Genomic DNA, 24,631 nt, shown 5'->3' with positions numbered 1-24,631 from the left:
GCCATGGCCGCTGAGCCTGCGCGTCCAGAGCCTGTGCTCCGCAGCGGGAGAGGCCCGCGTACCGGAAAAAAAAAAAAAAAAAAAAGTACCTTAATTTGGGTTCAAGTACCCACCCCTCCCACATATGACCCAGGTACTTCAGTCAGAGCTGGCCCTTTTGCTAGCCTCAGAGACTGATTATTCTAAGGATAATCCCTTTGTCCCTGAAGTGATGGACGCAGGAGCCCAGGCCTTGGGCAGTCAGTGCACTGCATTAATTGAGAGTTCGACTCAAAAGTGAGCATGTGTTACAATTTGGTCAAATGAGACAAGAAGAGAACCTTGATGGGAGTTCTGGGAAAGACATTTCCTCACTCCGAAGATAGAATCACCAAAAACGTCCTCTTTTTCTCTGAATTGTCTTTGTCTAGGACTCCTGCAGCTATCAGTACAGCTATGAAGAAGTCAGCATGGGCAGGAAGTCAAAGTTAGAGAATTACAAAAGGAAAAAAAAAACCCCAAAATGGGGCTTTCAATTCAACCATAATGAATCATTGCCAAGTTTCTGGACTTTCTCAATTATGTTATCCTATATATTAAAATTTTATTCATTTTGAAGAGCATCCGAGTTGGGTTGTCTGCCACTTGTAGCTAAAAGCCTCTTGGCTGAGACATTCATTCAGTTCATTCAACGATTGCTTATAGACCACTATAAGCACTCACTATAGACCAGGCCCAGTTCTGCAATGACCCAAGGAGAGCAAAATTAATGAGTAGAGTTATGTAGTTAATTTTTATATTGCTCTAAGAGCTACATGTAAGTGTCTGATGCTGAGAGAAGAATTCTCAGCTGAGAGGTGTTAAATGACTTGCTTAAGGAGAACGAACTAGAAAGTGCTGGAACGGGATGAGGTCTGTCTGACCACGTGGTCTTTCTAGTCCACCCCTCTCAGTGTGACTCATCCACATTAAACCATTCAGCTGCCACTTAACTCTAGACCAGTGTGCATTCAGAAGAGACACAGTTAGGTAACTTTGACAAGGAAGAAGCAGTTAGATAACCCGGGAGTCTGGAGCAGTTTCCATGAGTTCAGGGGAGAACTAAAATAGCTGTGGAGTTGCCCTCCCCTAAGGACTTGACCCAACCTTGGTTTTCACTGATTCAGAGCTCTCTGAGTCCTGTCTATATTCTCCACTTCATAGCATCAGATTAAGCCAATGGCTGTCAACCTTCTGCTTTCTTGTAGGAGCCAAGAGAACATCTGTGGCCTTTCCAAGTCACATGGAACTTTACACAATTATTACAAGCAGGACACAAAAGTCCTGCTTCCACTTTTACTCTATTCCTATGTTTCAATGGGAGACCAGAGTACAGCTCTGCTTTCAGATTTCCTCTCAACATGGCTGCCACTGTCCCAGATGCCCTCCGGGACTTTCAACCCAGAGAAAGAAAGGCATTGCAACCATGTCTCACCAATCACCTCCCCTCATTTTGTAGCCTTTCCTCCTTCCCTTTCCTACATGGGGTGAAAGGGGCCGGCTTTACACATCTTTGGGTTTGTCAAGTGTTTTTCTATTTCACATCCCCGACTTTGACCTTTGCTGGGACCACAGGGTGGACCGTGTGCAGAGAGAAAAGCTACTTTTCTGATAATATTCCTCATGAAGTATTCTAGAAATATTTCTCTCATATCATTACAAATGCCAAAATACTGACCAAGTGGAATTGTTTCCAAAATAAAATGAGGTTGTATAAATGCTGTTGATAAAGTGTAAGGGACCATAAAATGTAAGCTCTCATAGTATCATTGTTAAGTCACAAAGGAAACAGTCACTTAGCCCTATATTCCAATCCCAATATATTTCTGTACTGAAAACAAATTATAAAATTTAAAGATGCCAACTATATACTGGAGTATATATAGTCTGGAGTAAGAAACCACTCGATAGATTATATCAGTAAGTTATTAGTAAATCTTTGACTTATCAAATTACACTTTAGAGTGAGATGCTTTTATGGATTCTCAGTCAGTGGTTCTAGGCCCTGGCTGTACAACAATCATACGGGAAGCATTGAAATCATACTAATGTCAGGCCCTTCAAACTAACTAGAATTAAGTGTTCCTTCTTGAGAAGAATGATATTACATGAAAGAAATAAAAGAATCTAAGAGTTATTAATATACAATTTTAATGTTTAAAGTTAGAGCTCCTCTGGACAATCAGGACCTCCACATAGGTGAGTAAACTACAGTAAAAAACTTGAGGTCACTTGGCCAGGCTATAATCTTATTTTGGGGGCTGGAAAAATAAAAAGTGATTCTATCTAGACATAGTTTCATTCTTAGAGAAAGAAATATGAAGACTTTGCCAGATTTGTCCAAAGTTTTCCTCTATAACTCACATTCTACATTTCTTGGATTCCACCAGGACTCTCAAAGATAGTGACGGTGTCCCTGCCAGAATCTCTGCCCTCTGACTCAGGCATCTCGGCATCAACACACATTTCTCTGCCCCTCACCCAAATGAAGGCACTACTTCAGACAAGTGTGAAGTAGTTTCAGTTCCTCCTCACACTTAGATTGGCCTAACACATGAGCTGATCAAAAACACAGATGCCTGAGATAGAAATAGCCCTGTCTCCCTGGCTCCCAGGGCCAGAGATAAATGGGGTGGAGGCCAGAGCAGCAAAGGAGGTGCTGTTGGAACCAGCATCCCAGCAGCAAAATGAATTATCGCTGCCATCCAAAACGTGTCCAAAAGAAACCAGAGCTTAAGGGGAAAGGAAGCGGGTTTTTTTTTATCCCGTGACGCCATAGATGGTGGTGAAAACAGCTGTGCTTCCTCCCCTTAGAAAGTCATTTTAGCATTAGATTTTCCCTAAGGAGGAAGCAGATGGAGAGAAGCTTGACTTGCACATATGTGACTGCTGCTGGCTTTCTTACTGCTGTTACTGACCCCAGATTATATGGAGAAACAGAGCTTTGGAGGAGGGAAAGGATGATTATTCAAGAGGCTCTTTTCAGACCTACTGACCTAAAGCTCCAAGGGTGCATTAATATTAGGGGTTAACTGTGTATTCTTTGAAATTATTCTAAAAATGGTGGCAATAGGCTATCATTTTGTGTGAAATGATGATACCTCCTGATTCCCTAGTAAACATGACAGGCATGACAGGTGTAATAGGCAAGGTAGCTACAAAGATGAATAGCATAGAGTTCCTGGCCACAGAGAGGTTATAGTCAAGTTGTCTGGCAGCACAATGAATTGAATTATAGGCTATGTTTTGCCATAATAACCAGCATATTTTCTTTTTGAGACAGACTACTTCTCACCCTCACATTATCCTACAGAGAAGCACCAAGTCTGTGCTGCGCATATTACCCAGAAGAGTGACATAATTGGGTGAAAAAGGCAAAGAAGAAAAAAGTCTTCCTTCTTTCTGACTTTGCTTCCAAAGATTTAAGCCTAAAGGGCATAGTGAACTCCTATAATGGATAAAATATTTGCTTCAAAGATAAAGCTTCTCCTTTTCTTTCAGGGAGGAGAGATGAAAGGGGAAAGGATGAGGGCAGAGAGTTTAATGAGAAAGGGAAGAGAGGGCCAAATCCACTAAAGCCATGCAAACTGAAATATATTTTCAGCAAAGGGCAACTATGGCATTGTTCAGGCATCTGGGAGATGAATGGGAGCTGAATTTTCATCCTCAGACTACCAGGCCTGCAAAACATTCCACTCTCTCAAGATAATGCTAACAGTTCCTGCCACTGGTAACTGCATCTGTAAAGGATTTCGCTTCATGGGCAACCAGCACTTTGTCAAGGGGAAACACAGCAGCTGACATATGTCCCAATCCAGAGACTTAGCTTTTACCCTTCCTATGTACTTCACATAAACATACCTTTGCTACATCCCAGAGAATGAGAGTGGGTACTGATACCCAGCAGGGTTATAAGGAACCATAGGAAGTCTTTACATCTACTGTTTAGCAATACTTGGAAGAACAAAAGAAAATCTGATCAAAATCCTTACTCTCCTGAGTAAGGAGACTAGTAAATATATGCCATTATAGGCATTACAGAGAGAATGATATAAGCATGAGTAGAGTAGAATGGGAAAGGAAATGAAAGGGTCATCCATGTTTCTGGGACAAGAAAAGGAGCCACTTCTTTGAGGCAGTGACTCTGGGCCCCAGTCTAGAAAGATGAGTGGGTAGAGGCCCTCCAGGTGGAGAGTGAAGCAAGAAAAGCATAGCATCCAGACCAGGAGAAGGACCAGAAAGTTGTATGAAATAAAACTCAAAAGAAGGAATATGGAAGTAGGGGTAAATCACATCAAACACATCAGAAATTTCCTAAGAATCTGTTGGACATGAAAAGTGTCCTTTAGACTTAGCCATTAAGCATGGGATTTAGCCATAGGAGAGCACTGGTGACTCTTGTCAGAGCAATGTCAGTAGATGGTGAGGTTGGAAGATAGATTGTGCTGTACCCAAGAGTGAATGAGAGGAGACTGAACAGTGCACATGAAGAGCAGTGGTTCTCCAAGTGCATCCCCTGTACCAGCAGCATCAGTATCGCCTGGAAACTTGTTACAAATGGAAATTCTCACACATACACACATATTCCCCAGCCAGTAATCTGGGGTCCACAAGCCCTCCAGATGACTCTGATACTTCCTAGCGTTTGAGAACCACTGATTCTTGTGAGGAACTTGAAGTGGTTATTTAATAATCGTGAGGAGGAATTTATCCTAAGTCTTTACTTAACAATATGGGGTGGGGATAAATTAAGAGTTTGGGATTAGAAGATACAAGCTACTATATATAGAATAGGTAAACAGCAAGGTCCTACTGTATAGTACAGGGAACTATATTCAATATCCTGTAATAAATCATAATGGAAAAGAATATGGAAAAGAATATATATATACATGTATAACTGAATCACCTTGCTGTACACCAGAAACTAACACAACATTGTAAATCAACTATACTTCAATTTAAAATTTTTAAAAAAGAATATGGGGGGTGAAATTTATAAGATCATCCTGATAACCAGTGAAATACTCCTTAAAGATTTCTCATAAAGGTTAAGGAAGCTCATCCATAGATGAGATCAGTAATAGGTATGTAAACCCAGGAAATTCCTAAGAACAGATAACTAAGGAGTTAAAGGACCCACTCCAAATCCAGGCAAGGTGACTCAGGGGAATTTCCAAATTGCAGACCTAAAATTTATTTGATTAAAGGTAATTGATGTTTGTCCCTTCTGGAAACAAGGATCTGAGAGTCCATATAAAGCTTTCTAGGCAGAGTGGAGGGGCAGGGAGACAGTGGGATGGTGGGAATTACTGGTAAGGAGGAGAGCAGTAGTCAAGATGGTGGGGGTGGAGGAGAAGTGAGTGGTGATGAAGCCAAACTAGCAAGAGCTGAAGAAAGGACAGAACAGCTGAACGGCACTAATCAGTGTTAGTTAGACCCTACATTGTGGTCTGAGTCAAGGTCACCAGCCTAGAGCACCTGAGACAACTTAAGTCTACTCTGGGCATCTGGGCTGGCTCTAGCATCATGTTCTGATTGCCCAGGACCCTCGAGTTCCTACCTAAATGGCTCCAAGTTTGCCTCACTAGTCTGTACTGTCTCTTCCCTGGGTCTCACCTCCCAAAGCCAGGCAGAGGAATGGCCAGTGGGTGGCTGTTTGCTGGTGGAACGGATTACCTTGTGCTTGTGTCAGTTGAGGTGTTCACAGCATACATGTGAGATGCTTGGCAGACCCTGGAAAGATCCAGGGATGAGAAGAGATGGGTCAGAGGCTGGCGAGCATAGGCATGGAGGCTGGGAGCCATGAAGCTGGCTCCTCCCCACAAGGAGAGTGAAGAATTCTAATCCTAACCTGGCCTTCTAGACTATAACGAAGGTACATTTGTTAAGGTAGGAAGACAGAACATATTTTGATCAATCATATATTAATTTATTACTCCTAAACATTTACATGGTATGTGGGGCCCGATTAGTACCCTTGTCTCAGCCCCACACGGTTAGGGGTGGGCCTGCTAATACCAGGGATGGTTAATCATAGATATTCCTTTTTTTTTTTTTGCGGTACGCGGGCCTCTCACTGTTGTGGCCTCTCCCGTTGCGGAGCACAGGCTCCGGACGCGCAGGCTCAGCAGCCATGGCTCACGGGCCCAGCCGCTCCGCGGCACGTGGGATCCTCCCGGACCAGGGCACGAACCCGCGTCCCCTGCATCGGCAGGTGGAGTCTCAACCACTGCACCACCAGGGAAGCCCCATAGATATTCTTGTGATAAGAAATATTTTCTATTATAAATTAGTATATTGGCCTTCTTATTTGTAAAGAAATCCCTAGTGGGTCTCTTGTTTGTGAACCACTTCCTCAGCGTCCAGTCAATTGAGTCCCCTAGTCCTGTGTCCTTGAGAATGAGATCCAAACCACAGGCATCATATAAGACAATGACACCCATGTGCTTTGCCTAAGTGCTGGCTGACATCTTTTTTTTCGTATTTTTTTCTTTTTTTTTTTTTTTTTATATGGCTGACATCTTGAATGACATTGATATTGTCTATAAGTAGGGTAAGAAAGAAGGGCAGAAAAGAGGGATAAACTAAAGGAGAGCTGAAGCCAGATATAAAGAACTCTTTTTCCTAACATAAAAAAGAAAAATGCCAGCCATTACTCAGCCTCATTTTTAAGGTTTTAGCATTAATGGTGAAAAACAAAAGTTCTGATGCATCAATCTGGAAAAAGCTGTTATCAAGTACTAAGTGCCCCTTAAATAAAATTATGGAAAATTGGAATAGAAATTCAATATATTGCACTAATAGAAAATTATGTAGGAGGCTTATAAAAGGAATGTGTTAGTATCTACCTGAACTCTAAAATTAAGAATATCCTATTGAAACCATTTCTTTACTGCCTACCAGAGACCACTTAAAGTGACTAAAGCTGACAGCGTCTGTGGGAACTGTGGTGATGTTAAGGCCCAGTGCATGTGGAATTGCCCCAGGGCTGAGGCAGGGGGCAGTGGAGATCAGTGACAACTCCCACCAGCAGAGGCAGATCATCTGCACTGTTCTCCTCTGCAGACTCTCCAAGCTGAGATTGTTTTAAATGGGAATTGTTTATCACAACGGTAGACAATTTTAATACTTTTCAAAGCCGAAAGGAAGCAGTTAGAACTTGTAACATGTCGGAAGAGTACACTGATCTCTGGCACACACAGCTTGAAAACACAATTTTTCCATCTGAGCTAGAACTCACAAGGAGTATTTTAGACCACAGCTCAGTTTCTCACAGATAAATATTTGGGTACTAGCGGCTACAGATTGATGGAATACCATCCATATTTGTCAACTCTAATTTTTAGAAAGATCCCAAATATTAGCTACTCTACCCTGTACCAATTTCATTTGAGAAAGTAAGCAGAGAGTAGAGGGGAAAAAAAAGGAACAAATAGGAAAGGGGAAAAAAGTATAGGCAATATAGTAACACTAATAATATCTCACACTTGGATATAAAGATCCTCCATTTAAAGGATTTTTACATAAGCCTGTTATTTGTTTGTTACAACTAGTGCATGAGGTTGATATTACTACATTCATTTTACTGAAATAAAAAATCTGCGCCTTTGGCTTCCCTGGTGGCGCAGTGCTTGAGAGTCTGCCTGCCGATGCAGGGGACATGGGTTCATGCCCCGGTCCGGGAGGATCCCACATGCCGCGGAGCGGCTGGGCCCGTGAGCCATGGCCACTGAGCCTGCACGGCTGGAACCTGCGTTCCGCAACGGGAGAGGCCACAACAGTGAGAGGCCCATGTACCTCAAAAAAAAAAAAAATCTGCGCCCAGAGTTAAATGACTTGTCCAAGATCACACAGAACAGCTGTGTGAAGATAGAGCCAGAATCAGTGAAATAATTTCCAGGTCTGCAGTCATAAGATTAATGATGATGATACTTGACATGGTTTGGTAGATTGTTATGGGTTGGGCATTATAACATTTAATCTTGCAAAGCAATGGGATAGGAATAGTCAATGTCTCAATTTCACAGACATGGGGATAGAGGCTAAGTAACTGAGTCAGCCAAGCAGCAAAGAGTCAAGAAGCCAGAACTGGCCTGTTCTGCCTGCCTTTGTTCATCATTATAGCCCCATGTGCGGTGCAGACACGTGAAATTCACTTACCTATCTTTGGTTTTGAAACATTATGAAGGAACAAGTCATGGTTATCTTTTTCTTTTCCTTCATGTCAGTATTCTTTCCTGCGCCTCTTCCTTTATTCCACACAAGTCAACCTCTAACCCTTTTAAAATAAAAAATCGTTTTCTTGGTGCACTTGGGCCAAACATCAACCTCTTCAACATTCCGAGCTAGAATTTTCAACCATCCATCCATTGCTCTACATTTCCCTCCAAGACCTTTTCTTTATACCCTAAGCAGTTAAATATGGGATCTTTTTAGAAATGCATTTTCCTATTCCACTCTACATATACTCTGCAGAAAAGTCAGTGTAAGGTAGAGACTGCCGGTCACCTACCAATATCTCTAGTCTTTCCTTCTTCCATACAAATAGAGAACCGGTTTTGTGACCAGCTAAAAGCTGTATTTCCAAGCATTCTCAAGATAGGGATGGTCATCAGGCACAGTCTGGGTGAAGAAAATGTAAGCAGATGCCTGGAGGTATCTGGAAGAGCTTTGCTTTCCTGATAAAGACACCACCCTTTCTCCATGTGGCTTTGTTCCTCCTCCACTTGTAATGCTCAGGAAAGGCTAGAGATTAAACATCTGGGATTCATGAGGTGACCATGTGGATAAAAGTCATAAGCCAAAAATGAAGAAGCAGAGAGAGAGAAAGCATCTAGATTCTGATGTTAACAAGAGCCACTGTAAAAGTCCTGGATGGCTGATCCTGGTCTATTTTCTATGAGAGAAAAATAAACTCTCATTTGGATAATCGACTATGATCCCTTTTATGCAGTTGAAAATTATCTGACACAGTGTGTTAATGCTCAGATAATAGTGTAGCCACACTGGTACAACAACAACAAGAACAAATCTAATAGCAGCGAAATCAACAGCAATTATGTCAGAAGAGTACACACTGTGGTTTCAGGGGTGTGAGTTTAGACTCCAAAAATGAGAAATCAAAGCTGATTCCTAAGGGTATATGGGAAAAAAGAGACATTTATTTATTTATTTATATTTAATAGATCTTGATTGGAGTATAATTGCTTTACAACACTGTGTTAGTTTCTGCTTTATAACAAAGTAAATCAGCTATACATATACACATGTTCCTATATCTCCTCCCTCTTGCATCTCCCACCCACCCTCCCTATCACACCCCTCTAGGTTGTCACAAAGCACCGAGCTGATCTCCCTGTGCTATGCGGCTGCTTCCCACTAGCTATCTATTTTACATTTGGTAGTGTATATATGTTGATGCTACTCAAAAAGAAACATTTATTGACAGAAGAGATAATGAATAGAGAAGACAAAGGGACACTACAAGAAAACACAAGTGTTAAAAAATGATGTAAAGTGTACAACAAACATGTCTATTTTATCCCTACGTAATTTTCCTATGCATGTTTAAGGCCATAGAGTACTAAAGCAAATATCAATAAGCTAAATTCTCTGGGAAGAACTCTGCTTAAAGGCAGAATTATGAATTTTGGAAATGCTTCCACTGATGCCCTTAATTTCTTTCCTACTTCCCTACTGATTTCTGATAACCTCAGCCCCCTCCAAAACCTCATGACTTCTGATGTATCAATAGTATCTTATATGTGTGTCTTCTGGCTCAGCCAAGGAAAACACCCAAAACTCATTTGTTCCATTTTTCAAACCTTCAGGACTCTGCACTTTCCTAGGAAGGACATGGATATCATAAAGCTACCTAATATATTAATTAGAAAATATGCCCCCATCCTCCACTTGTGTAAAATATCCATGAACACTTAATACATGACTAATCACAGGAGTTTCAAGGCACCCCAATGAGGCTTCCAGTTCCCATTTTAAGTGACCCTCTGTAAGCAGCTGGCTATTCCTATTTGCAGAGCCAGCCCTGTCACCAAAGGAAGCCATCAGGCAGGTGATGATTTGACAAAATAGCATTCATTCCTGACCACTGTCCCATAGGCAAACTCCTTCAGGATACCCCAAAGTTGCCTTTTCCTGAACTTTTCCTTCTGAGCTCTGAGTGGGTCTCCAGTGGCCACTGCATAACTCCAAACCTATCTTACTTTGGTCTTTTAGCATCTAATCCTAAGCTTAGAAAATCAGCATTTTCTATAATTCAATGCACCGTTTTCCTTCACTGACTTTTGCATCGTGTTAGTTATACTTGTTTTTTGAGTCCCTTAGGATGTATGGATTAAAATGACTATGAGAGGAACTTTCATTTCTATTTAATTGTAAGTTACTGGTCATACAAGTGACCTATGTAATTGTTCACATGAGGTGTTAAAAAAAAATCCATACTGTATTTTCCCAGACCTAAGCAGATCTGTATGATTTTCTCTAACTTTGATATGCACTTCTTTTTCACACAAACCCTGAACTAAATGACCTTGCCAGTCTAGTTTAAAGCTCTAACTGGGAAAAGAGTTTTTTGCTCTTGAGTTTCTTTTGTGACTTCAGCCTTTATTTTTTCAATTGATTAATGGATGAGAACTTTGAAGATTCATTTAAAGTCCCTCTGATGGATGATTTTTAAAAATCAAATAATTCTAATTCCATATGGTTCTTCTTAATGACTCTTTATAACTGCACCTATTTTATCCATTGTTCCCACTTCTTTCTCCCTTCCGAGAATGAAATTCAGCATTTGCTACAGCAAAGTACCCGATGAACAATTACACTTAATGTGTATTTTCTCTTTTTCTGTCTCACAGTGTATTGAAGTTATGGATTCAGACAGAATCTCTTTGCAAATGTGGACAGCAGGCTGCACTCTGTCTTTTCATGCTGTCATATTCCTTTGTTGATATCTCTGTTTTAAGATGAGTTTGCCCCATGCATCACCAATTGTCTTTTGTTTTCACGCTGCAGGGAAGACTGGGCTAATCCATATGTCACTATGAAACTTCAGGCCTCTCTGTTTGACAGGTAGCAAGGCTGACAGCAATCTATTGAAAATGCATTTCAGACTATCACTTTTTCAGTCTAATTTACTCTTAATAAAATGACTTCGAAGGCAAGGGGTCCACTCTGTGTTGGTTTTCTTCTTTCAGATAATTGCATTTTGAGAAAGATGCATTGACAGTTTTCACAAATATAAAATGATGAAATTCCTTTGGGAATAAAACAAGATAGCTTCACAATAAGTAGCATCTTTTAGCCTAAGTGATCCCAAAGCACTTTGGGAACTGTGGACATTCAGATGACTCCCTAGGGTAGGGAAGCAGCCAGACATTCATCCAAGCTCTACAGCAAGACACATTCTATTCTGTGCAGTGGAAAAACACAGCACCACCCCCCATGCACACACACCTTTGCAAAACAAGGAATATTTATGTACTCTATGTATATGTATATGCATGTTACAATTGCTGGCCAAATTTTACAAAAGAGTATACATATGAAATACTATAAAAATATATACACAAAACTGAGTTACCATCAAATTATTTCTTAACATGTCTTCATTTATAAAATTCACTTCATGCTGTGCATTTATTCATAGATCATTTCTTTTGCCTCCAAAGAAGAATCAAAATAGTAAATTTTAACATCTATTGTTTCTTTATCCATTTTCCATCCCCTGGCAAAGTCTTTAATTGCTCAGTACCCAGATCTCCAAATTTGAAAGAACAAATCCTTATAGATATTTCCTCATATGAAATTTTGACTAAATTTTGCCAGATAGACATTTGATCACCCAGTAAAAAATGTTAATTTATAAGGGGTGTGGTATTTTTTAAGCCACTGAAATATTACTAACAACAACAAACAACCCTCAAAGTCTCTTAAACTGTCATCAACAACATAATTGTTAATTATGTTTTGTTTTTCTTTTTTTTTGCGGTACGCGGGCCTCTCACTGCTGTGACCTCTCCCGTTGCGGGGCACAGGCTCCGGACGCACAGGCTCAGCCGCTCCGCGGCACGTGGGATCTTCCCGGACTGGGGCACGAACCCGTGTCCCCTGCATCGGCAGGCGGACTCTAAACCACTGCGCCACCAGGGAAGCCCTGTTAATTATGTTGATTGAAGAAAAAACTATCCCACAGTTAGAAGATAATACCAAGAAGATATGTTAATTTCATTAACTGTTTTAATCACTTAAATGGTCACTCATACTATTTTTGCTATATTAATGATAGCTAAATGCTGAAACAGAAAAAACTTACAGTTACTTTTTTTTTTTTTTTTTTTTGCGGTACGCGGGACTCTCACTGTTGTGGCCTCCCCCATTGCGGAACACAGGCTCTGGACCCACAGGCTCAGCAGCCATGGCTCATGGGCCTAGCTGCCCCGTGGCATGTGGGATTTTGCCAGACCGGGGCACGAACCCGTGTCTCCTGCATTGGCAGGCGGGCTCTCAACCACTGTGCCACCAGGGAAGCCCAAGAGCTATTGTATTTCTATTCTTGACGTGCTGTTCTGTAACAAGCAAAGCTTTAGCACTAAGAAAAGGACAGTGAAGCAAACACAAGTGAAAATGACAGTGTCCCTGAAAATATTCATGTTCCTCATTTTGTAATGTCCTTCATAGTCTTTTACCCAGAATCTAAAGAGCAGAAAATAAAAAATAAAGGTCGTTTACTGGGAAAGGTTCTCTCTCTCTCAACAAAATCCAAAACCAAATATTCTGGGAGGTTCCAGTGAGAATTTTAATTACTGTTGAACTGGCACCTGGGGCTGTGCTTTATCATCTCGTGGTAGTGGAACCTTTGGGCTTTCTTGAAGGTGCACTGAGGGCCGAATACTTGGAATATAATGTTTTGGTGCCATCTGGTGGATAGTTTTCAGGTTAGCAGCTTCACTTGAGAATGATGAACTGTTTCTGAGGAAGGATAGAGGGAAGGACCAGAGGAAGGAAGGAAGGAACTATTAATCTCCACTAGTCGTATGATGTGGAGCCCTCCATAAGACACGCTGGGAACTACTGGGAAGGAGGTGGTGAGGAGGTGGCAGGCTAGACATGGGCAGAGGGGAGCCAGTGATGATAAAGCCAAACCAGCAAGAGTGAAGTGAGGTAGGAACAGCTGGACAGCCCTAATCAGCACGTTGTAGTCTGAGTTGAGGTAACAAGCCTAGAGCACCTGAGCTATCTGAAGTCTACTCTGGGCAGCCAGACTGGCTCTGGGATCTGCAGGAGGGAGAGGTTGAATCTGAGGGGCTATAGCGCATGTCCAGTGAACGACTGGACAGCAGCCCTTGACTGTCAGTCTATGATGACCCAGTTTTCCCACAGGATAGGAATTTTCCCCAGGAATGGGGAAATTAGAGGTAGGGTACTGGTGGCATAAATTGTAAGTCAAAGCTAAAACTCCATTACCAGCAATCTCTGAGATCTGAAAGGTGCTTTAACTCAAAATTCATGGTCTTCCCTGCTACTCTAAACCCAATCCTCAACAAAACAAAACAAAACGATTGCTAGCCTTCCTTTTTTCAATGACTGCAAATCATCCCGTTTCCAAGTCAGAAACATAGAGTCTGTTTAATGCCACCCCTGTTTCTCACCCCTCACATGGAGTCAATCCCAAAGTCCTGTTGATTTCACCCCTTAAACGTCTCTTGAATCCGCTCATCTCCCTTCATCACTGCTACCCCCTGGTTTAAGCAATGCCTCTCTCACCTGGTTGACTGAATAATCTACTTCTTCCAACTCCTTCCACTTCTCTCGCTTCCAATCTGCTCCCCGCAGGGCAGCTAGGGCTGTATGTTCAAAATGAAATCTGAGCATGGGGCCACCCCTGCTTAAAATGCTTCATTTAAAAAGTCAGAACCCCTTGCCTTTAGGATAAATATCAAGCTCTAACATGTACAGCAAGACTCTGCATGACCAGGCCCCCACCTTTCCAGTCTTGCTCTGTACACCGCCCCACTCCGGTATGCTCAGATTTAGCCCCTCAGGCCTTTACAGCCCATTCTTCTTCCTACCACAGGACTTTTGTGTATGCTGCTCCTATTACCTGGGTACTCCTCTCCTCCTGCTTCATCTAGTTAACTCTCATTTATCTTTCAGGACTTGGTTCAAAGTCACTAATTCTCCCCTGGCCTTTCAAATCAAACCTCCCACTTTAAGCTGTAATAGCTCAAATTTCCATTCATTTAGGTAAAAGTCACACTTGCGATTTTAATCTTAGAAATTATTTAAATATCTATGTCCCTCCCACCCTGAGAATATAATTCCCATGAGGGCAGAGACTGCATATATTTTGGTTCACCATTATATATCCTGGGACTAACACAGTCCCTGGATTAATAACAACTTGATAAAAAAAAAAGAAAGAAGGGAGGGAGGAAGGGAAGAAGAAGAAAGGAACGGCAGGAAATTATTAAAAGTATTATATAGTGAAAAACTGTAAGTTTTTCAAAAATTGATGTATAAAATTAAAATTTTTCTTATGCGACCATCCTGAACCTTCTTTGTGATCCAATGTGTATTGTGAATGCCACCTATAACCCCTAACAACTAAGGGCCCTGCATAATGCAGTAGTTAGGCATGACCCTGCCCAGGTCAGACAGCCAGATCTAATCCCATGTCCTGCCCTCTCCAGCTGGGATAACTCAGGCCACTACCCTCACCTCTCTAAGGCTCAATGTCCTTATGCATAACAGAGGGATACTCACAGTACCTGCCTCACAAACTTGAGAAGAATAAATGAAGGAGTCCAAATGAAGCACTCAGGAAATCCTCAGTCAATACTAGTTTTAACTTTTACCTGTAATCAACCTCTGCTGTAACACACTGTCACTCATGAGTATTAGCTCCAGACACATTTCTTTTGCCTCTGGTTTCCCACTCCTTCCCCTCCCACCATCTGGGCCTAACATGGTAAAACCCTCTTCAAATTCCAAGGCTTAATTCAAATGCTGCCTCCTTTCAGGAAGCCTTAAATGCCCCTTTCATAAAAATCCACACATATTTAGTTAATGAATCCTATGTTGGCCCATTCATACTTTGTAAACTCATGTATGGTACTTACATTAAGTACATGGGAAAAGCATCAAATTGTCAAATTTTCATTTAAAGAAACATTCTTAAAATGTATCTATAGTATAAGGTGCCTAATTTAGAACTAGATAAATATGTCTTTTCATGCAGTCCTCTCAAACCTGTTATTTCCAACTGTGGTGATAATAATGACATTTTTAAAAACACTTAACCATGTGCCAGCATGGAGCTGTTTTAAAACCTATCCCAGAGGACTGTCTGGGGAAGTAATAGGACAGAAGGCAATAGAGTCTGCTCTGTGGACTTCCAGAAGAAGAAAGAAAAAGAAAAGAAAAGGGGGACTGAGGGATTGAGGCAGAAAGTGGCAACTGGAAGACAAGGCATGGCCTGTATTGGTAAGTTCTCATGGGGGCCCCGAAGGATATATAAAATGGCCAAGGGGTCATCCATATTTAACTGCCAGGCCCGGTGTGCACAATGCCATCTTACAGCGGTAGCAAACAAGGGAGAGCTTTCCTTCCCCCCTTTCCCATCTTTCAGATGAAAGAGAAGAGAAGATTGAACTTTAAATCATATTTGGAGTTTTTACTGGTATGTGGGATCAGACCATTTTCAGAACTAAGATTATATTTGTAACCTTGAAATCTGAAAAAGGTCTTAATATCTAAAATGAAGTCGAAAATTCATCCATCAGCCTGTGTTTTCAACCAGGAGAAGAAGAAGGACGTCTCTTCTAAATAAATTTTAAAAGGATAGTGGGAAGTTAAAATAAGGATGATTTCTAATTGTAGCTCATGAGTCTTGCTTGTTCATCACACCAGATATACACATATTAATTTACTTTAATTCTCGTAATACTGAAGTAGGCTTAGTATTATTAAGTACCATTCCCATTTTAAACATGAAGAAACTGATGCATTGAGAGTTTACATGTTTCCTCAAGACTCACAGCAAGTAAATGTGAGATTCATGGTCTGAACTCAGTCATTGAGACCAGGTTATGTTAAACCAGTCTTCTATAGGCGCCTCGATAAACTACTATCTTATGCAAAGAATTAAGCATTTTAAGTTTATTTTTTATATCCATAGTTCCTCGTCTTTCCTTAAAACGGGATTCTACACCAAAGTTCATCTTATTGGCTGACTGAAATTTTTGGAGGCTTCCCTGGAAATCTCAGTGCCTGGGATTCCACCTCCCTAGGGCACCATGAAGTCACCTCTCTCCTCTCAACCAACCCAGAGGCTGCCATGAGGCTGTGGGTAAAGATCTCTATTTCTGTAGAGAGCACAAAATTATCTTCCTTTCTGAACCCAGGAAAATCCCTTTTTAGTCTCGGGGAACCTATCTCTTCACCTAGTTCTCTTCTCCCAAGTAGGCTGGGGCCGGTAGTTTTTTGTACCAAAAGTTGGATTTCCTTTAAAAATTTGTCCGTCTGACTTCTCTGGGCTCACAAAACGAAACAAAAGCTGGGGCAGCGCAGCAGCTGCCTTCCTTATGCAAACCACATGCCCTCCACTCACCACAGAACCATCCAGCTCACTCCTCCCATCACTATCTGCCAGACCCTTCTAAGTGTTTGGATTTGTTCATCTTGGCTTAGGCTTTTGGAAACGAAATCCAGGAAGGTTTGCTGTGACTTCCTAGGAAAGTGTCATAATCCTCCTTGGAAGGGATGAAGCAAAATAAACTACCTGACTTTCTGGATGACAGGGAGAAAAGATTCAGGGCAAGAGAGGGGAAAAGAAGTCTCAAACTTTGATCTATCTGCTACTTCTCCCTAGTAAAGGAAATGTACTTTCCTTCTTGTACTGCTGTGTTCCCTTTACGAAGTGCACACCTGCACCCAGTGAAACGCAATGGCTATATTCAGCGTTTGGCAGCATACAAAGTAGGTCTTCAGTAAGTGTTTACTGAATCAAGTGCCCCAGTAGATTAGTACAGAAGCATTTAAGATCAGCAACCGTGCCTAAACACAGACAAGAATTTGTTCTAGAAATGTTCTCTGTATCCAGACTCACACAGGGCTAACAAGTTTGCCAACTCCCATCCTTTGCAGTTGCAAAGTATACAAATGAGAAAGACAGATTTGATCTGTGGGTAAATAATTAGTTCTCTGGGCCCTAGAACATTATTAACGTGCCATCTATACAGATCAAATCCACACAAAGTAACAAAGGATTCTGAAGAGTTCTGTGGGTAAATTCAGTAACCTGGCATTTCCTCTGGGTAAAGATGCTCATGACTTGTCAATAAAATAAGGGCTTGCGGGCTGCCCGGTGGCCCGCGCTTGCCTGGCTGAGGGGCGTGAGAAGGCCTGGAGGCGAACTCGACGAGGAGCCCCCCGCCCCGGTGAAAATCAACCCGGCTACAGCAACCCGGGAGCCGGCTCTCTGTGAAGATGGAAGGGCCCGGCCCGAGCTGCTACCCGACTCCAACATCCGCCTCTGGGTGGTCCTCTGCCCATCAATAGCACCACCTTCTTCGTGGGCATGATTCGCCACTACGTGTCCATCCTGCTGCAGAGCGACAAGAAGCTCACCCGGGAACAAGTCTCAGACAGTCAAGTCCTAATTCGAAGCAGAGGCCTCAGGGAAAATGGAAAATACATTCCCAAACAGTCTTTCCTGACACGAACATATTACTTCAACAACCCAGAGGATGGATTTTTCAAAAGAAACTAAAAGGAAGGATGTGCCTCCTTCTCCTGTGATTGATCCCACTATGCTCACAGATGTGATGAAAGGCAACGTCACACATGTCCTCCCTATGATTCATTTTTTTTTTTTTTTGTGGTGTGTGGTCCTCTCCCATTGCGGAGCACAGGCTCCAGACGCGCAGGCTCAGCGGCCATGGTTCACGGGCCCAGCCGCTCCACGGCATGTGGGATCCTCCCAGACCGGGGCGCGAACCCGTGTCCCCTGCATCGGCAGGCGGACTCTCAACCACTGCGCCACCAGGGAAGCCTTCTCCCTATGATTCTTATTGGTGGATGGATCAACATGACGTTTTCAGGCTTTGTCACAACCAAGGTCCTGTTTCCACTTGACCCTGCCTTTTAAGCCCATACTACAGCAAGAAATTAAACTACTCACATTAGATGCCTCCTGGGTGAGTTCTGCATCCTGGTATTTCCTCAATGTCTTTGGGCTTCAGGGCATTTACTCTCTGATTTGGGGCCAAGATAATGCTGCTGACCAATCACAGATGACGCAGGAACAGATGACTGGCGCAGCCATGGCCATGCCCGCAGACACCAACAAAGCTTTTAAGACAGAGTGGGAAGCTTTGCAGCCGACAGACCACCAGTGGGCACTAGATGGTGTCAAAGAGGAGCTCGTGGCTGAAGACCTCCACTTTGAAGGCATGTTCAAAAAGGAATTACAGACCTCTATTTTTTGAAGACCAAGCAGGGGTTAGCTGTGTCAGAAACTCGGAGTAGCGCTTAACCTTGTAACTTTTCTTTGAGCTGGAGCCTCTTGGAAAAAAAAGGGGGATGCGTGAGCTGGCAGGTGTGCAGCAAGGATTGTTCTTGCCTGAGCCGGCTTCCCCTTTATGTTTGAAACCAGAGGAAACATGAGGAGTGTGTGCTGGGTGACTTGCCCAGAAACAGCTATTTTTGAAATATTTTAAATTTTCCTTCTGGTGACTCGAGTAATAAAAGTAAGAGAGAGGGGGGAAACTCAAGCTAGTGATAATGTATAAAACTTAGCAAAAATTCAGAAATTTCAGAAAAAATGTTGTCCATTAAACCTAATTATTATGTACCGTCATTCTGACTTCTAACCCACAGTAAACTCCTGTTTTCTCGGGATCCAAGAAAAAAAAAAAAAAAAAAAACAAGGGCTTCTGGTCTTTGGTTACGTTTTCCAAGTAATTCAATGTATGTGTATATGACCCCAGAAAGAGAAGATGATAGCAAGGAAATGCCGAAAACGAGCGCTCTATAATATGAGGATGTTTCAGAGGATCCATTGCCCTCACAGTTAATTATAGGCTGCCTCTCCAAGAACCCTCTCTAGTGCTGGCTTTTGCTACCAGTCTAGCTCAGCCGAGCAATACAGTGCCAGCTCTCCAAACCACCTTCCTTCTTCCTTTTTTACTTTTTTCCACAGGACAAAAATACTTCAAGGATTAAATCATACGTGGCCTTTAAGAACAAATACTAGACCCATTATGTTTTCAGATCTCACTTGCTATTTGGAAGCCCAGATTTCTACCACAGTAGTTGTACTGCCTTATTATCTGGGTTTGGCAAATACAGTAGTAGGTAATAATAATAACTGGCATTCATTGATTATCTATCAAGTGCTAAATATTTTGCACATAAATATTATTATTTAAATATTATCTCATCAAGTCTCACAACAACTTCTGGGATCAAAGCTCAAAAAGGCAAAGTGACTTGTTCCAAGTCTCACAGTAATTGAACTATGAGTTAAAAGCATCTCCTCTGCTTTTAACTCATGGTCCAATTCACATAGTATCCCTGAACCCAAGTCCTCCACGGGAGTCTTTAAAACACTCTAGGGAGGCACAGAGAAGAGTTCCGGCATTATGGCTTTTGATTAAGGGATAGGAAGAAGATACTTTGTTCCTGTATTTGCTTGAAGGAAGAAATGAAATCTGAAACGCAAGATCCGGAGGATTCATGGCAAAAAAGCACTTTGAGTCAGAGAAGGCAACCCAATTACCCCCATGTTAGCCTGAAGCCACGCCCTTGACTGAGGCTGGAAGTACACATAAGGTGCTTTCGTCTAATCATTTTAAAGTACTTAATTAGCATCGCCTAATTACACATTTTAGCATACATGACCCGTCTTTCATTTTATCTTAACTCAGAAACAAGAATTATTGAGGTCTTCTGAGAAGAGAAAAGAAAAAGAAAAGAAAATTAGATCCAAATTTTTAAAAATAACAGTTACAAAATGTCTCACTCAGAAAAGAGAGATTTAGAATTATGTATGTACTTTAAGCCTCAGAATAGGGAGAAAAGTGTCTAGGTTGAGATTCAAATGCAGGTTCTCTAGGTATTTCCAAGTTTGGACTGTGGTCTCTGGAGATACCTGGCAGGTAGGTTGTTCTTTCACATGCAAATCTAGGTTGGGCCATCAATTGAGATTGAAAGGAGAATGAGGCTGGTGAAAAATGGGAAACTTTGGGCCAGATAAACAGTAGTTTCTCCCTAGACTTGAAAAGAAATAATAGAAAAGAATTTCTCGAAATGGGCATCTCTTACCACTTCTATCAGGTCACCTGGGAGTGCTTATTAAAAATACAGCTGCCTAAGCTCCATCTTCAATGTTCTATATCCAGATCTCTGGGGGAGGGGCCCATGAAACAAAATTCTTAACCAGAACCTCCCTAGTGATTCTAATGCACAGTAAATTCTGAGAATCTCTCGTATAGAGAATATTTAGAACATTTATTGACTAGAATGGCTTGTCTCAAGCCATATTTTGATAAATGGCAAAAATTAGTGTTGGTAATAACTCATGTTAAAATCAATTTTTGAAATAGACCTATCAGAAAAACACTGAACAGTTATTTGTCATCATTACATGATTGTCATTACATGACAATCCCCCCCATAAGGAACAGTGTGCAACATAAGAGAACACAAGGAAAGCTCATGAACAAAATCATGTGCACGTAGATGTGAAGAGTTGGATGTGCTGATTTTTGATTAGACACCATTTGCTAACTAAACATTGCATTCTATCCATCCGTTTATATTTGATTATGTTTGGTTATGCATTTGAACCAGCCCCAATCCTAGCTCTAAGACCAAAAATAATGGTCAGTATCTATAGAGCAATTCTCATTCTCATGTAAATCTCATGCTTCACACACATGAGATTACTAATTTCCACAACCCTCGGAGGTGGATTTCATCATTAGTCCCATTCTACAGATAAAGAAGCTAGGAATTAGACAAGCTAAATAATGTGGACATGCTCACACAGCCTAAGGAACCGTACAGCTTGCACTCAAATCCAGTTCTGCTGACTCTAGCCTTAAGATGAACTTCCTCCTAAAACTAATTTCTCCCTCCTCTCTACCCCATTTCTCACTCGGAGTCATATGTCACTGCGGAAATTCCACCATCCAGAATTCTTTTCTTGGGGGAATGGTATTGCTAATCAAACACCAGAATTCTTCCTTCGCATTAAAACACTGATTGGCCAGGGACGCTAGCTGTCAGTCCTTCATACCTTACTGTGCATGAGTCATCAGCGGGTCCTGCACCACTTGCTGAACTAGATAAAAGGGAAGTGCATTGAGGGGCAGAGGATGGAGGTGTGGTCGCGGGGGCATTGCCTTGCTCAGGGAGGCGTGGCAGAATAAAACCCTCTTACTCCTGAGGAAAGTTTGCAGGTCCTGAGTGCTTGGGGTCCAGGGAAACAAGGTGAGAATCTGTAAATGTGCCTCCTGTGATTTGCCTAGGTCTTATTTGCATGAAAGTAATGTTCAACTTTCAAACATATGTCTAGAGGACTTGGGCTTGAGACCTAGCTCTGCCATACTGCAAGTTGGTAAAGTTGAGCAAATCTGTCCCTATTGTTGGAACCCTCACTTGGGAGTCTTGATTTTTAAGGTCTGGGTCTGTTTATAACAGTCTTAGGGGAGCAAATGGCCCCATAATATGTAAGATACCATGGGAGTAGACTAGCCTTATCTTAAGCCTGACTCATTTTTATGGAAACTTTCACTAAGATTTTATTGATGAGAACCCAACCTACTTTTTCAAGATTGTCCCTCATAGCTACCTAATCTTATCTCTCCTGTGTCTCTGCCAGTTGCCACATCCTATATTCCAAAATGAACAGTAGTAAGTGGAAGATTCTGATGTTTGCCTTTTCAAAACCTCATCTTTCTAACTTCCACAGCGTATAATGTTATCAAAAACAAAACAAAATTTAAAAACAACATAGCCTAAACCAATCTCAGCTTTTTACAAATTACTTAGTTTTTAAATAAGATACAGGAAATGTAGTTCCCTACAAGGGCCATAAAAGGATATAGCTAAGGAAAATACAGAATATAGTACTAGTAGTCTAAAGAATTAGTGGAGAATATAGAAGAGCTCAAGTTTTAGGGTCAGATGGCCTGGATTGAACGCTGTTTAACCATTTACTAGATGTATACTCTGGGGTAAAGTACTACCTCCATGCTTCAGTTTCCATGCCTGTATTATATACCCACCACTTAGGGTACTGTGATGATTAAATGTGCTAATTAAATGTTTTTTTTTTTTAAAGCTTATGACTAAGCTTTATACTAGTAAGAACTCAATAGAGTAAGAACTAAAGTAAGAACTCAGTAGATGGTGGCTAATACAATTAAGAGATATAAGCAAAGGACAAACAGCAATATTTCTTTCTCTTATCCCTCCCAGAGTTAAACATCTTTACCCACTTACCAGGAAGAATTATAGAATACTCATAATAGTCTCCTTTCTCTACATGTCTTCTTATGAGACCGTGGGTAATCAAATGATCCATTTCAAAAAAAAATGATACAATAGGAATAAAATTATCCTAGCAAGCTCATCTAATCTTTCTCAATTTCCTTATCCATAAAAAGGAGCAAGAACACCTATCAGTGTTTTATAGATAAACTTAGTTCACATATGCAAAACCGCTTCATAAATTACACAATACAGTATAACTTATTTATTATTTGGGATAGAAGTGACTGAAGATATAGGACGTAGTTTTAAATATGAGAAAAAAGCACACTGAATAAATGCCTCATCAAAAAGTGGCATTTTCTGACTCTATTACCCAAAGCAATCTACAGATTCAATGCAATCCCTATCAAATTACCACTGGCATTTTTTACAGAACTAGAACAAAAAATTTCACAATTTGTATGGAAACACAAAAGACACCGAATAGCCAAAGCAATATTGAGAATGAAAAATGGGGCTGGAGGAATCAGGCTCCCTGACTTCAGACTATACTACAAGGCCACAGTAATCAAGATAGTATGGTACTGGCACAAAAACAGAAATATAGATCAATGAAACAGGATAGAAAGCCCAGAGATAAACCCACACACATATGCTTACCTTATCTTTGATAAAGGAGAGAAGGATATACAGTGGAGAAAAGACAGCCTCTTCAATAAGTGGTGCTGGGAAAACTGGACAGCTACCTGTAAAAGTATGAAATTAGAACACTCCCTAACACCACACACAAAAATAAACTCAAAATGGGTTAAAGACCTAAATGTAAGGCCAGACACTATCAAACTCTTAGAGGAAAACATAGGCAGAACACTCTATGACATCAATCACAGCAAGATCCTTTTTGACCCATCTCCTAGAGAAATGGAAATAAAAACTAAAATAAACAAATGGGATCTAATGAAACTTAAAAGCTTTTGCACAGCAAAGGATACCATAAACAAGACCAAAAGACAACCCTCAGAATGGGAGAAAATATTTGCAAATGAAGCAACTGACAAAGGATTAATATCCAAAATTTATAAGCAACTCATGCAGCTCAATAACAAAAAAACAAATAACCCAATCCAAAATTGGGTTATTAGAAGAACTAAATAGACATTTCTCCAAAGAAGATATACAGATTGCCAACAAACACATGAAAGAATGCTCAACATCATTAATCATTAGAGAAATGCAAATCAAAACTACAATGAGATATCATCTCACACCAGTCAGATTGGCCATCATCAAAAACTCTAGAAACAATAAATGCTGGAGAGGGTGTGGAGAAAAGGGAACACTCTTGCACTGCTGGTGGGAATGTAAATTGATACAGCCACTATGGAGAACAGTATGGAGGTTCCTTAAAAAACTACAAATAGAACTATCATATGACCCTGCAATCCCACTACTAGGCATATACCCTGAGAAAACCATAATTCAAAAAGAGTCATGTACCAAAATGTTTATTGCAGCTCTATTTACGACAGCCAGGACATGGAAGCAACCTAAGTGTCTATCAACAGATGAATGGATAAAGAAGATGTGGCACATATATACAATGGAATATTACTCAGCCATAGAAAGAAATGAAACTGAGTTATTTGTAATGAGGTGGATAGACCTGGAGTCTGTCATTCAGAGTGAAGTAAGTCAGAAGGAGAAAAACAAATACCGTATGCTAACACATATATATGGAGTCTAAGAAAAAAAATGTCATGAAGAGTTTAGTGGTAGGACGGGAATAAAACACAGACCTACTAGAGCATGGATTTGAGGATATGGGGAGGGGGAAGGGTAAGCAGTGACGATGTGAGAGAGTGGCAGGGACATATACACACTACCAAATGTAAATTAGACAGCTAGTGGGAAGCTTCTGCATAGCACAGGGAGTTCACCTCTGTGCTTTGTGACCACCTAGAGGGGTGGGATAGGGAGGGTGGGATGGAGGGTGATGCAGGAGGGAAGAGATATGGGAACATATGTATATGTATAACTGATTCACTTTGTTGTAAAGGAGAAACTAACACACTATTGTAAAACAGTTATACTC

General features: G+C 41.1%; 1 protein-coding gene and 1 pseudogene across 1 annotated transcript in view; one reads left to right on the top strand and one right to left on the bottom strand.

Moving 5' to 3' along the window:
• The window catches only part of LOC136794202 (uncharacterized), a 134,038-nt gene that overhangs the window by 18,236 nt on the left and 91,171 nt on the right, over window positions 1-24,631 (bottom strand). The gene's annotated exons all lie outside the window — the stretch shown is intronic.
• On the top strand, window positions 13,988-18,586 carry LOC131756811 (ER membrane protein complex subunit 3-like; annotated as a pseudogene).

The sequence above is a fragment of the Kogia breviceps genome, chromosome 5 (genome assembly GCF_026419965.1).
Source record: "Kogia breviceps isolate mKogBre1 chromosome 5, mKogBre1 haplotype 1, whole genome shotgun sequence".
Taxonomy (NCBI): Eukaryota; Metazoa; Chordata; class Mammalia; order Artiodactyla; family Physeteridae; genus Kogia; species Kogia breviceps.
Note: the sequence above shows the minus strand (reverse complement) of the source record. Positions and strands in the feature narration are given on the sequence as shown.